This window comes from Jaculus jaculus, chromosome 5 (assembly GCF_020740685.1).
Source record: "Jaculus jaculus isolate mJacJac1 chromosome 5, mJacJac1.mat.Y.cur, whole genome shotgun sequence".
Taxonomy (NCBI): Eukaryota; Metazoa; Chordata; class Mammalia; order Rodentia; family Dipodidae; genus Jaculus; species Jaculus jaculus.
The window spans coordinates 44,652,764-44,665,877 of NC_059106.1; the positions used below are offsets into that span (position 1 = coordinate 44,652,764).

The following is a 13,114-nucleotide window of genomic DNA, read 5'->3' on the forward strand; positions in this document are numbered from 1 at the left end:
GCACAGTGATGCAAGTGTGCAATGTCACACATGTGCACCAGAGTGCACACACATCTGAAGTTCATTTGCAGCAGCTAAAAGCCCTGGTGCACCCATTCTATCTGCCTCTTTCCCTTTCTCTCAAATAATAAAATATAAACTGCAACTTCTAAAAAAAGAGTCACACCTTTAATCCCAACACTTGGGAGGAAGAGGTAGAAGGATCACTGAGTTCGCGACCACCCTGAGACTACATAGTGAATTCCAGGTCAGCCTGTGCTAGAGAGTGAGACCCTACCTCAAAAAACCAAAAAAATAAAAAGTTACTTTGGCTTGATTCCAATCTAGGTTAAGACCCCAAAGCTCCCCTCCACCCCCACCATCCCAACACCATAGCTGCATGCAAGCTCCAAGCTTTACCTCCTACCCAAGAACCCAGCTGCCTTCTGTGTCCTCTTGAATATCCCAGTCCTTTAGTGTTTTCTCAGTTCTTCAATCACCCCTCATGGGTTTCATTGGTACAGATTACAAACTCATCTCATTCTCTAAAGTAACATAGTAATACACAAGAGATCCATCTCATTGTCCAAAAGCAGCAGCAACCCGGGATGTATTCCTTGTCTGGTACGGCATACTTGCAAATTGAAGACACTGGGTCTCCAGCATCTCTTCTAAGCCCAGAGGCCGATAGAAATGTGGGAAAGAACTTGGCTTCAGTCACATACAAACCCCCTGGGGTCCTGGGATGGATAGAGGAGTTGTGGCATTACCGGTTTCTAGTAGACAGTCTCTAAATCTTCCCTCCTTTTGCATCGTGCATCACTTTTTATAACAGTTTGAATTATTTATGCTGTTTTGTTGAAAGCGAATCACACTGAAAAGCTTGCCACTAAGGGAAAGGTAGGAAGTACCAGGCATACTGGCTTGTGATAAGACCTAGAATCTCCAGCATTGTGGTAACTTGAGATTCTTGGTGAAGGGTGTGTGTGTGTGTGTGTGTGTGTGTGTGTCATGCACATGAGAAAGAGAGGCAGAAACAGATGATTGGCTGTTAGGGCTTATCTGGTATTCAGTTTCTGGCTTTGTGTGTGTGTGTGTGTGTGCGTGCTACTGCCTTTAACCACTGAGCCATCTCTCTAGTCCCTGGTCCCTATTTTTTTTTTTAACATTTTTATTTTCAAGCAGAGAGAGACAGAGATCAATAGAGAGAACAGGCATGCCAGGGCCTCTTGCCACTGCAAATGAACTCCAGATACATGAGCCACTTTGTACATCTGGGTTTACATGTGTACTGGGGAATCAAACCTTGGTTGTTAGGCTTTTTGTGCAAGCACCTTAACTGCTAAACTATCTCACCAGCACCCTTTTTTTTGTATGTTTGTTGTTTTTTGTTTGTTTGTTTTTCAAGGTGGGTCTCTCTCTAGCCCAGGCTGACTTGCAATTCAAATAATGTACAAAATAATGAGTTTCATTATGACATTTTTACACACACACCTTTGTACTGTGTTAATTTTCACTCCTCCCTACCACCCTTAGTTGTCCCCTGAGTTATAGGTTATTTGCATAGTATTTCTCTACTTTTCAGGAAGCCTTTGTAAATGTTTACCTGTCAACATCTCAGAGGTGCGGGAATTTGCTGATGTAATGGCTTTTTTTTTTTTTTTAACTTTGAGTTCTTGCAAAGCCCATTATAAAAAAAATACATGAAGTTGGGCTGGAGAGATGGCTTAGCGCTTAAGCGTTTACCTGTGAAGCCTAAGAACCCCAATTCGAGGCTCGATTCCCCAGGACCCACGTTAGCCAAATGCACAAGGGGGCGCATGCATCAGGAGTTCGTTTGCAGTGGCTGGAGGCCCTGGCGTGCCCATTCTCTCTCTCTGCCTCTTTCTCTCTCTGTCTGTCACTCTGAAATAAATAAATAAATAAAAATAAACAAAAATTCAAAAAAATACACGAAGTTATTTTTTAACTGTAGTCAGAGTCCGTTGCTTACATAAATATTACAAATCTTATTTCCTCACTCTGCCCTAGAAATGCCTTAAAAATCTTATGTTTTAGCCAGGTGCACTCCTTTATCCTAGACTCAGAGGCAGAGGTAGGAGGATCACTGTGAGGTCAAGGCGGCCCTGAGACTACATACTGAATTCCAGGTCAGCCTGAGCTAGAGTGAGACCCTGCCTCGGAGGGGGGGAGGGGAGGTGGCAGGGAGGAAGAAAAGTACTTGCCATGCACACGCGAGGATTTGAGCTTCCATCCCAGCATGCACATAAAAAGTCCAGGCTGGAGAGATGGCTTAGCAGTTAAGCACTTGCCTGCAAAACCTAAGGACCCAGGTTCAGTTCCCCAGTACCCACGTAAAGCCAGATGCACAAGGTGACACATACATCTGGAGTTCATTTACAGTGGCTAGAGGACTTGGAATGCTCATTCTCTCCCTCTCTCTCTCTCTCTCTCTCTCTCTCTCTCTCTCTCTCTCTGCATCTCTTTCTCCCTCAAATAAATGAATAAGTAATAATAATAATATAATAGTGCTGGGCGTGGTGATGCAAGCCTTTTTCCCAGAGCATTTGGGAGGCAGAGTTAGAAAGATCGCCATGAGTTTGAGATCAGTCTAAGACTACATAGTGAATTCCAGGTCAGCTTGGGCTAGAGGGAGACCTACCTCAAAACAACCGCAACTAGGAGTGGCAGGCTGGGGAGAGTGTGGAGGGGCGCTAGTCCCCGGCCCCCGCGGTATGGAGATGGAGCTCGGCCCTGCGGGGCAGAGGGAGGGAGAGAGGGAGCCGTGCGCAGGCTCCTCCCGAGCCCCCGTGTGGTCCCGCGCCCTCCCGCCCTCCGTGCTTGGGCGTCCTGGCTGTCCCCCATGGCCATGGCGGCTGGGTTACAAGGGCTCGCCGCCCACTGGAGCCCCTTCGGCATAGGGTCCACTTGCTCTGAAATTATAATTATTTTGAGGCAAGAATTTTTAAAAGATGGTTCCCATAGAGACCCTTTTGTTGTTTGTTTACTTTGTTTTTCAAGGTAGGGTCTCACTCTAGCTCAGGCTGACCTGTAATTCACTATGTAGTCTCAGGGTGGCCTCGAACTCGTGGCGATCCTCCTGCCTCTGCCTCCCGAGTGCTGGGATTAAAGGCATGCACCACCACACCGGGCTTCCAAAGAGATTAGATATATATATATTGTGGTGGTGGTAGTGGTTTACTTTTTTCAATATTTTTAATTTTTATTTATTTTACAGAGAAAGAAATTGAGAGAGAGAGAGAGAATGGGCACACCAGGGCCTCTAGCCACTGCAGATGAACTGTAGATGTCTGCGCCCCTTGTGCATCTGGCTAATGTAGGTCCTGGGGAATCGAACCTGGGTCCTTTGCCTTTGCAGACAAATGCCTTAACCACTAAGCCATTCCTCCAGCCCATTGTTATTTTTATTTATTTGAGAGCAACAGAGAGAGAGAGAGAATGGGCACATCAGGGCCTCCAGCCACTGCAAATGACCTTCAGATGCATGCACCACCTGTGCATCTGGCTTATGTGGGTACTGGGGAATCGAGCCTGCAACCGGCATCCTTAGGCTTCACAGACAAGTGCTTAACTGCTAAGCCATCTCCCCAGCGGACCCCCCCCCCCTCCAGAGACCTTTTAATAAAAGTGAAATCTGGAGGGCTGAAGGGATGGCTTAGTGGTTAAGGCACTTGCCTGCAAAGCCAAAGGACCCAGGTTCGATTCCCCAGGACCCACATTAGCCAGATGCACAAGGGTGGCACACTTGTCTAGAGTTTGTTTGCAGTAGCTGGAGGTCCTAGCACACCCATTCTCTCTCTCTCTCCCTTTCTCTGCCAAGTAAATAAATAAATTCAAATAAAATATTTATAAAAGTGAAATTTGGAGAAAGCATTGAGGAGTAACAGACTCTCAATTAAACATTACATCTGACAGGACTTTTTGTGGATCCTTAAGAGTTGGCTTCATTATGAGAGAAAAACTTAACAGAGGCAGTGATGATTTCAGAAAGTTTTACTATTTAATTATCCAAGGAATTCCAAACTCCTTATTTATGCCAGACAAGATGCACAGTGCGTTGACTGTTTTCAGGCCTTTTTGCCTGTGCGCTGCTGCTATCACCGGCCACTTGGAAGGATGGCGACCCCCTCATTGTGGTTAGCAGCCCAGACTTATTGATGTATTGTGACCAAGAGTTCCTAATTTTGAAGTGCTGGGCTCAGTCACAAGTGGCAGCTCCTGGTGCTTTGAAGAGTAAGGAGGGAGGCGAGTGGACAACATGAAGTACAAATCAATACTTAAGAATCCGACCCCGCAGGTTCTGGAGGGGCAGGCTGTGCATTCCTCTTTAGTGTGGTCTGTGACTGCACATTTCCCTCCTGTGTGCCGCCCTGATCCTGCGCTTAGCTGTTTTCAAATACGGCCATTTTTGTCTGCAAGTTTTATACAGTTGAGTCTTCTACACAGTTAATAAAGAAGACCTTTATGCTTGTGGAAAAAGAAAATAAGAGACCCGGGCGTGGTGGTACACGCCTTTAATCTCAGCACTTGGGAGGCAGAGGTAGAAAGAAGGCCATGAGTTCAAGGCCACCCTGAGACTCCATAGTGAATTCCAGGGCAGCCTGGGCTAGAGTGAAACCCTACCTCAAAAAGCCAAAAAAAAAAAAAAAAAGGTTGAAAGGAGGTCGGATGAATGAAGCTGATGGGCAGGCCACTGATAAATAGGAGAATGAAGAGTGACGTGTTGCTAAGTGAGAAAGTGCTGGTCTAGGCAGGCATGAAGCCCTGACATATTAAGAACTCGAAAAATATAGGTTCAGAAGACAGGCATTGTTGGGTGTGTTAGTGCATGCCTTTAATTTCAGCACTGAAGAAGATGGGTAGGAGCAGCCTGATCAGTTTAAGGTCATCCATCCTCAGCCATAAAGTGAGTTGAAGGCCCTGCCTGGGCTATATGTATGAGGGCTTGTCTCCAAAAAAAAAAAAAAAAAAGTCAGAAGCAAGCATGACAGTACATTTCTGAAATACCAGCATGTGGGAAGCTGAGGCAGCAGAGCTGTGAGTTCCAGGCCACCCTGGGTTACATAGTAAGACACTGCTCAAAATAAAGAAACAAACCTAGATTTATCTATTGTTTGTTGGATCAGGATTAATTTCAAACTCTAGATTCCAATGTTCCCATAATTGACTTGTTTAAACTCAGTCAGGAAGGTGGCAAGTGATGGAAATAAAAATCAAGTTTCTGGGGCCAGAGGGATGGCTTAGTGGTTAAGGCGTTTGCCTGCAAAGCCAAAGGACCCAGGTTCTATTCCCCAGGACCCATGTTAGCCAGATGCAGAAGGGGGTGCACGTCTGGAGTTCGTTTGCAGTGGCTAGAGACCCTAGAGTGCCCATTCTCTCTTTCTCTCTCTCCCTCTTATTCTGTCAATTAAATAAATAAATATTAAATTTTAAAAAATCAAGTTTCTGGCTGGGCATGGTGACACACGCCTTTAGTCCCAGCACTCAGGAGACAGGTAGGACTGTCGTGAGTGCAAGGCCAGTCTGAGACTACATAGTCAATTCCAGGTCAGCCTGGGCTAGAGAGAGACCCTAACTCAAATTCCTCCTGCCCCCACAAAAAATCAAGTTTCTAGGCTACAGAAATGGCTCAGTGGTTGGGATGCTTGCATGCAAAGCCTAACAACCCAGGTTCGAATCCCAAGTCCCCACATAGAACTAGGTACACAAAGTGGTGCATGTGTCTGGAGGCCCTGTCATGCCCATTCCCTCTGTCTCTCTTTTCTATGTCTCTCTGCTTGTAAACACATCATAAATAAAAATATTTTTTAAATATTTATTTTATTTTTATGTTATTTATTTGAGAGAGAAAAGGCAGATAGAGAATGGTCAAATCAGGGCTTTCAGCCACTATAAACGAACTCCAGACTCATGCATCACCTTGTGCATCTGGCTTACATGGGTCCTGGGGAATTGAACCTGGGTCCTTTGGCTTTGTAGGCAAACACCTTAACTGGTAAGCCATCTCTCCAGCCCAATAAAAATATTTTTAAAACTCAAGTTTCACTGGGTGTGGTTGCGCATGCCTTTAATCCCAGGACTTGGGAGGCAGGGGTAGGTGTTTGAGGCTACCCTGACACTGCATAATGAATTCCAGATTAGCCTGGGCTACAGTGAGACCCTACCTCAAAAATTAATTAATTAATTAATTAATTAAAACAAGAGCTAGGCATGGTGGCACACACCTTTAATCCCAGAATTTAGGAGGTAGAGATAGGAAGATCTCCTGAGTTCGAGGCCAGCCTGAGACAACATAATGCATTCCAGGTCAGCCTGGGCTAGAGTGAAAGCCTACCACACACACACACTTAAAATTAAATAACTAACTAAATAAATAAATAAATAAAACCTCAAGTTTCTCCCAGCAAAGGTAGGAATATCAATATGAGTTCAAGGCCACCCTGAGACTACATAGTGAATTCCAGGTCAGCCTGGGCTAGAGTGAGACCCTACCTCAAAAAAAAAAAAAAAAAAAAAAACCCTCAAGTTTCTTTGTAACTTTATTTTTTTTTTAATTATTTATTTATTTATTTGAGAGCGACAGACACAGAGAGAAAGACAGATAGAGGGAGAGAGAGAGAATGGGCGCGCCAGGGCTTCCAGCCTCTGCAAACGAACTCCAGATGCGTGCGCCCCCTTGTGCATCTGGCTAACGTGGGACCTGGGGAACCGAGCCTCGAACCGGGGTCCATAGGCTTCACAGGCAAGCACTTAACCGCTAAGCCATCTCTCCAGCCCTCTTTGTAACTTTATTAAAGGGATACCATTCACTATGTAGTCTCAGTGTTGCCTCAGACTCACACTGATCCTCCTACCTTTGCCTCCCAAGTACTGGGATTAAAGGCATGTGCCACCATGCTCAGCTACTTTTTGTTTATTTTTAAGAGTTTGGGGTGCTGGAGAGATGGCTTAGCAATTAAGGTGCTTGCCTGCAAAGCCTAAGGATTCACGTTCAGTTCTCCAGATCCCACCCTAGCCAGACACACAAAGGTGAGGCAAAGCAAGGTCACACATGCCCACTAGGTGGCAGAAATGTCTGGAGTTCCATTTCAGTGGTTGAGGCTCTGGCACACCAATTCTGCTTGCGCTCTGTCTCTCTTGGTCTCTCAAAAAATAAAATTAAAAAAATAGTGCTAGAGAAACGGCTTAGTGGTGAAGGCACTTGCCTGCAAAGCCAAAGGACCTATGTTCAGTTCCCCAGGACTCATGTAAGCCAGATGCACAAGGGGTGCACGCATCTAGAGTTCATTTTCAGTGGCTGGTGGCCCTGGTGTGCCCATTCTCTCTCCCTCTCTCTGCTTATTTCTCTTTCTTAAATAAATAAAGAAAAATAAAATATTTTAAAAATAAAAAATAAATTAAAAGTTGAACATGATATTAAATAAAAAATTAAGCTGGGCATAGTGTGCACGCCTTTAATCCCAGCACTCAGGAGGCAGAGGTAGGAGGATTGCAGAGAGTTCAAGGCCAGCCTGAGACTACCTAGTGAATTCGAGGTCAGCCTGAGCTAGAGTGAAACCCTACCTCAAAAAATATACAGGGCTGGAGAGGTGGCTTTGGGCTGGAGAGGTACCTTAGCAGTTAAGGCTTTTGCCTGCAAAGCCAAAGGACTCAAGTTTGATTCCCTAAGACCCACATAAGCCAGCTGCACAAGGTGGCACATGCATCTGAAGTTTGTTTGCAGTGGCTGCAGGCCCTGGCGCACCCATTCTCTCTCTCTCCCTCTCTCAAATAAATAATAAAAATAAAAACTTTAAAGTATTAAAATATTAAATTTTTTTTAATGAGTTGTGAACTGAACCCAAGCCCTGGCATAGCATACTAGGCAAGCACCCTACCACTGATCCCCCAGCTCTTCTTTTCCCTTTGAGAAAGTTAAGGACAGAATACCACTTGAATGGGGGTGGGGATGAGAGGGAACAAACCTTTTAAAAAAGATAAGCACTTCTTGCTTCTTTGGTTGCCAGGAATGACCTAAGAACCTGAGATTGTAGCCATGTAACTCTCTTTAGCTATGAACTAAATATATCATCTTTTTTTCTCCTTACAAATTGGATTTTCTTGTTGAAGTGCACACATTCTTGGCACCTATGAAGCGATGACCTAATTTTGATGCAAAATGTGTGGGAGAATGAACTTTTAAAGTGACACCTCTAATGTTTGCAGATTAGAAATGTTTGCAGTAGAGAGAATTAATTTGGTACCTTGCTATTGATGTAATTTCAATTTGGGTTTTTTTTCACTTCTATTTGTTTTTATATTTTTAATATTTTTTGTTTACTTTTATTTATTTATTTGAGAGTGACAGACAGAGAGAGAAAAAAAGAGGCAGAGAGAAAGATAGAAAGAATGGGCATGGGCATGCCAGGACCTTCAGCCACTGCAAACTAACTCTGGATGCATGTGCCACCTTGTGCATCCGGCTTATGTGGGTCCTGGGGAATCAAGCCTTGAACTGGGGTGTTTAGGCTTCACAGACAAGTGCTTAACTGCTAAGCCATCTTTCCAGCCCATATTTTTATTTCAATCAGAGAAAGAGAGACTGTGGACATGCCAGGTCCTCTTGCTGCTACAAACCAACTCCAGACTCAAGCGCCACTTTGTGAATCTGGCTTTACATGGTACTGGGGCATCAAACCCAGGGTGGCAGACTTTGCAAGCAAGTGCCTTTAATTGCTGAACCATCTTCTAAGCCCCCAATTTCTATTTGCTTATGTTTGTTTTATATGTGCTGAATCCAGTACTGTGCTTAAGAGCATGAGCTTAAGAACCAGATGTTCTTAGATTTGAATCCACCCCTGTTGAAAGTGACCATGAGTGAACCTCTGTGCTGGGCTCCTGTGGCTGCTGTAACAGAGAACCACCAGCTCGCCTTCTGAAAACAACAGAAGCTTTTCACATGACCAGAAATGCTTTGTATTATACCTTCATTAGTTTTTCACAATGGGGAAGCTGAGGTACCGATGTTTTGTTTGTTTGTTTGTTTGGTTTTTTGAGATAGGGCCTCACTTTAGCCCAGGCTGACCTGGAATTCACTCTGTAGTCTCAGGCTGGCCTCAAACTCACAGAGATCCTCTTACCTCTGACCCCGAGTGCTGGGATTAAAGGCATTTTCTTTTAATTGTGAACTTTATTTATTTTTTTGTTTTTGTTGTTTATTTTTATTTATTTATTTGAGAGCGACAGATAGAGAGAGAAAGAGGCAGAGAAAGAGGAGAGTGGGTCACCAGGGCATCTAGCCACTGCAAACGAACTCCAGACGCGTGCACCCCCTTGTGCATCTGGCTAACATGGGTCCTGGGGAATCAAGCCTTGAACCGGGGTCCTTAGGCTTCACAGGCAAGCATGTAACCGCTAAGCCATCTCTCCAGCCCCTAATTGTGAACTTTAAAACATTTATTTATTTGAGAGAGAGAGAGAAGCAGAGAGAGAGAAAGGGCATGCCAGGGACTCCAGCTACTGCAACGAACTCCAGACACATGTGCCATATTGTGCATCTGGCTTATGTGGATCCTGGGGAATCAAATTTGTGTCTTTTGGCTTTGCAGGCAAGTGCTTTAACCAACCACAAAGCCATCTCTCCAACCTGGGAACTTTTATAAAATAATATATTTTTTTTCTAGCCAGGCATGGTGGCGCACACCTTTAATCTCAGCACTCAAGAGGCAGAGGTAGGTTCACCATGAGTTTGAGGCCACCCTGAGACTCCATAGTGAATTCCAGGTCAGCCTGGATTAGAGCAAGGCCCTATCTTGCAAAACAAAACAAAACAAAAATTAAAAAAAACATATATATATATTTTTTTGCTGAGTGTGCTGACACACACCTTGAATCCCAGTGCTTGGGAGGCAGAGGTAGGGGGAGCTGAGGTACTGATTATTATTTTTTTAATTGGGAACTTTTTATTTATTTATTTATTTATTTGAGAGAGAGGCAGATAGAGAGAAAGAGAGAATGGGTGCACTAGGGCCTTCAGCCACTGCAAATGAATTCCAGATGCAGGTGCCCTGGCTTACAAGGGACTTGGAGAATCAAACCAGGATCATTTGGCTTTACAGATAAAGGCCATCTCTCCAGCCCTGGCTGACAGAGGTTTAAAGCCGGGTTCTTCTGTCTTCTGTTTTCTGTCTCCCTGCCAGGAGACACTTTCTCTTAGCATTAGTTACATACTTATCTCAAGGACCCAGGCTCTCAGCAAGAGTAACAAAGTTCAGTAGCTGGGCGATGTGGCTCATGTCTATAACCCTTGCACTCAAGACTGAGATAAAAGGATTGCCCTGAGTTCGAGGCTAGCCTGGGCTACCAATTGAATTCCAGATCTGCCTGGGCTAGAGTAAGACCCTGCCTCAAAAAAAAAAAAATATATAACAAAACAGAACAAAAGAATAACAAAGTTCAGTTCCCAGGAGATACTGGTGAGCTCAGGATCATCAACTTGGACTGGGGACTTCAGGAGCGTGGGGAAGATGGGTTTATCTGAGATATGACATCTAGTTATTTGTATGCATTGAGCTCTAGCTCAGTATTTCATTTGGAATGTTCCTTTTTAAAAATTTTTATTTATTAGAGAGAGAGAGAGAGAGAATGAGGGTGCCAGGGCCTATAGCCACTGCAAAGGAACTCCAGACGCATGCCCTACCATGTGCATCTGGCTTACGTTGGTTCTTGGGAATTGAACCTGGGTCCTTAGGCTTCATAGACAAGCACCTTAACCATTAAGCCATCTCTCCAGCCCTGTTTTTTTTTTTTAATAGGAAACACATCACGAATTTGCATGTCATCCTTGTGCAAGGGCCATGCTAATCTTCTCGTTATCATTCCAATTAAGCAAGCATTCCTGATTTTTTGTTTGTTTGTTTTTATAGGGCTTGGGATTGAATCTAGGCCCCCACACATACTAACTAGCCAAGCACTCGACCAGTGATATATGTCCCCAGCTCGTATCCCTGTTCCTGTGTCCAGGGATCTCTCCTGGCAGCTGGACTCTGGTGCTGTAGGGAGCCCAGTTCATGCACTGTCTCCTGCCCATGTGCTCCAGGGCCATCTGTCACTGCCAGAACAATCCAAGTAAACAACCATTTGGTTTCTTGAATCATGGCTTTAAGACCAAAGCTAATGACACAAGGTTGTTCCTAATTAGTAGAAATGCCTGTTAGAGAGAAATAATACACACACTACAATTCAGAAGAGGGGAAATCTATGCAGAGTATTCTTGTCTGGCCAAAATGATAGATGCTCGGCCACGACCAGGCAAACAGCAAGACCCACTGATTATAGGGCTGACCGGGCACACAAGTGCCAACAGCTGATTAGAACAAAGCTTGAATAACCACTGGGAACTAAGACAACACATCAAAATAAAATATCATCATGAGGATAGCCAGGCATGGTGGCACATGCTTTTAATCCCAGCACTCGGGAGGCAGAGGTAGGAGGATTGCTGTGAGTTCGAGGCCACCCTGAGACTCCATAGTGAATTCCAGGTCAGACTGGGCTAGAGTGAGACCCTACCTCAAAAAACCAAAAAAAAAAATAAATAAATAAAATAAAACCAAAAACAAATAAATAAATAAAATGTCAACATGAGGAAAGTCGCTGTCACCAGAGCCTCCTCAGCAGCTGTTGCAGACACCAGGACCACCACACCATGCCTTTGGAGAAGACCTTTAAGCAGTGTCCCACCCTAGAACAAAGAGTAGAAGATGTCTGAGCAGCATCCCACCAACATCCTGTGACCACAGAATGCTACAAGGGTGAGAGGCAGCTGACTGTCCAGGATAAAACCAAGTCTCCCGTACCTGACCACATCAACATGAGCGAGCTCATCAAGATAATTAGAAGATAATTGCCGGCTGTGGTGACACACGCTTTTAATCCCAGCACTTGGGAGGCAGAGGGAAGAGGATTGCTGTGAGTTCAAGGCCACCCTGAGACTACTTAGTGAATTCCAGGTCAGCCTGGACTAGAGTGAGATACTACTTCAAAAAAAAATTTTTTTTTTAATTCAAAATAGGCTGAGTGTAGTGGTGCATGCCTTTAATTCCAGCACTCAGGAGGTAGAAGTAGGAGGATCACTGTGAGTTTGAGGCCAGCCTTTGACCACAGAGTGAGTTCCAGGTGAACCTGGGCTAGAATGAGACCCTACCTCAAAGAAACAAAACAAAACAAAAACTGTCAATATCCTATAAGGGTTGGAAAATGGCTCAGCAGTTAAAGGTTTATACTTGCAAAGCCTGCCAGCTCAGGTTCAATTCTCCAGTACCTACATAAAGCCAAATGCACAACGTGGCACATGCATTTGGACTTTGTTTACAGTAGCAAGAGGACCTGGCATGCCCATAACTCTCTCTCTCACTCTCTCTCTCTCTCTCTCTTTTTAAATTTTGTATTTATTTATTTGAGAGCGACAGACACAGACAGAAAGACAGAAGGAGAGAGAGAGAATGGGCGCGCCTGGGCTTCCAGCCTCTGCAAACGAACTCCAGACGCGTGCGCCCCCTTGTGCATCTGGCTAACGTGGGACCTGGGGAACCGAGCCTCGAACCGGGGTCCTTAGGCTTCACAGGCAAGCGCTTAACCGTTAAGCCATCTCTCCAGCCCTTTTTTTTTTTTTTTTTTGAGGTAGGGTTTCACTCTAGCCCAGGCTAACTTGGAATTCACTATGTAGTTGCAGAGTGGCCTCGAACTCATGGTGATCCTCTTACTTCTGCCTCCCAGGTACTGGGATTAAAGGCGTGCACCACCATGCCTGGCTTTCTCTGTCTTTTGCTTGCTTACTCTCTCTGCATATATATATATATATTTTTTCCTTTTTTAACTTTTTAAATTTTCGTTTATTTACTTGAGAGTGACAGACAGAGAAAAAGAGGTAGAGAGAGAGAGAAAGAGAGAGAGACACGGGCGCGCCAGGGCCTCCAGCCACTGCAAACGAACTCCAGACGCGTGCGCCCCCTTGTGCATCTGGCTAACGTGGGTCCTGGGGAATTGTCTTGAACCGTGGTTCTTAGGCTTCACAGGCAAGCGCTTAACCACTAAGCCATCTCTCCAGCCCTATATATGCTTTTCTTCTTTAAAG

The 13,114-nt window shown here is 44.7% G+C and overlaps 2 pseudogenes; one reads left to right on the forward strand and one right to left on the reverse strand.

The window, feature by feature from the left end:
• The first annotated feature begins 2,848 nt into the window (after positions 1–2,848).
• LOC101598873 lies at positions 2,849–4,433 on the forward strand (annotated as a pseudogene).
• Positions 4,434–10,785: 6,352 nt separating this feature from the next.
• LOC123461201 lies at positions 10,786–10,881 on the reverse strand (annotated as a pseudogene).
• Positions 10,882–13,114: the final 2,233 nt, after the last annotated feature.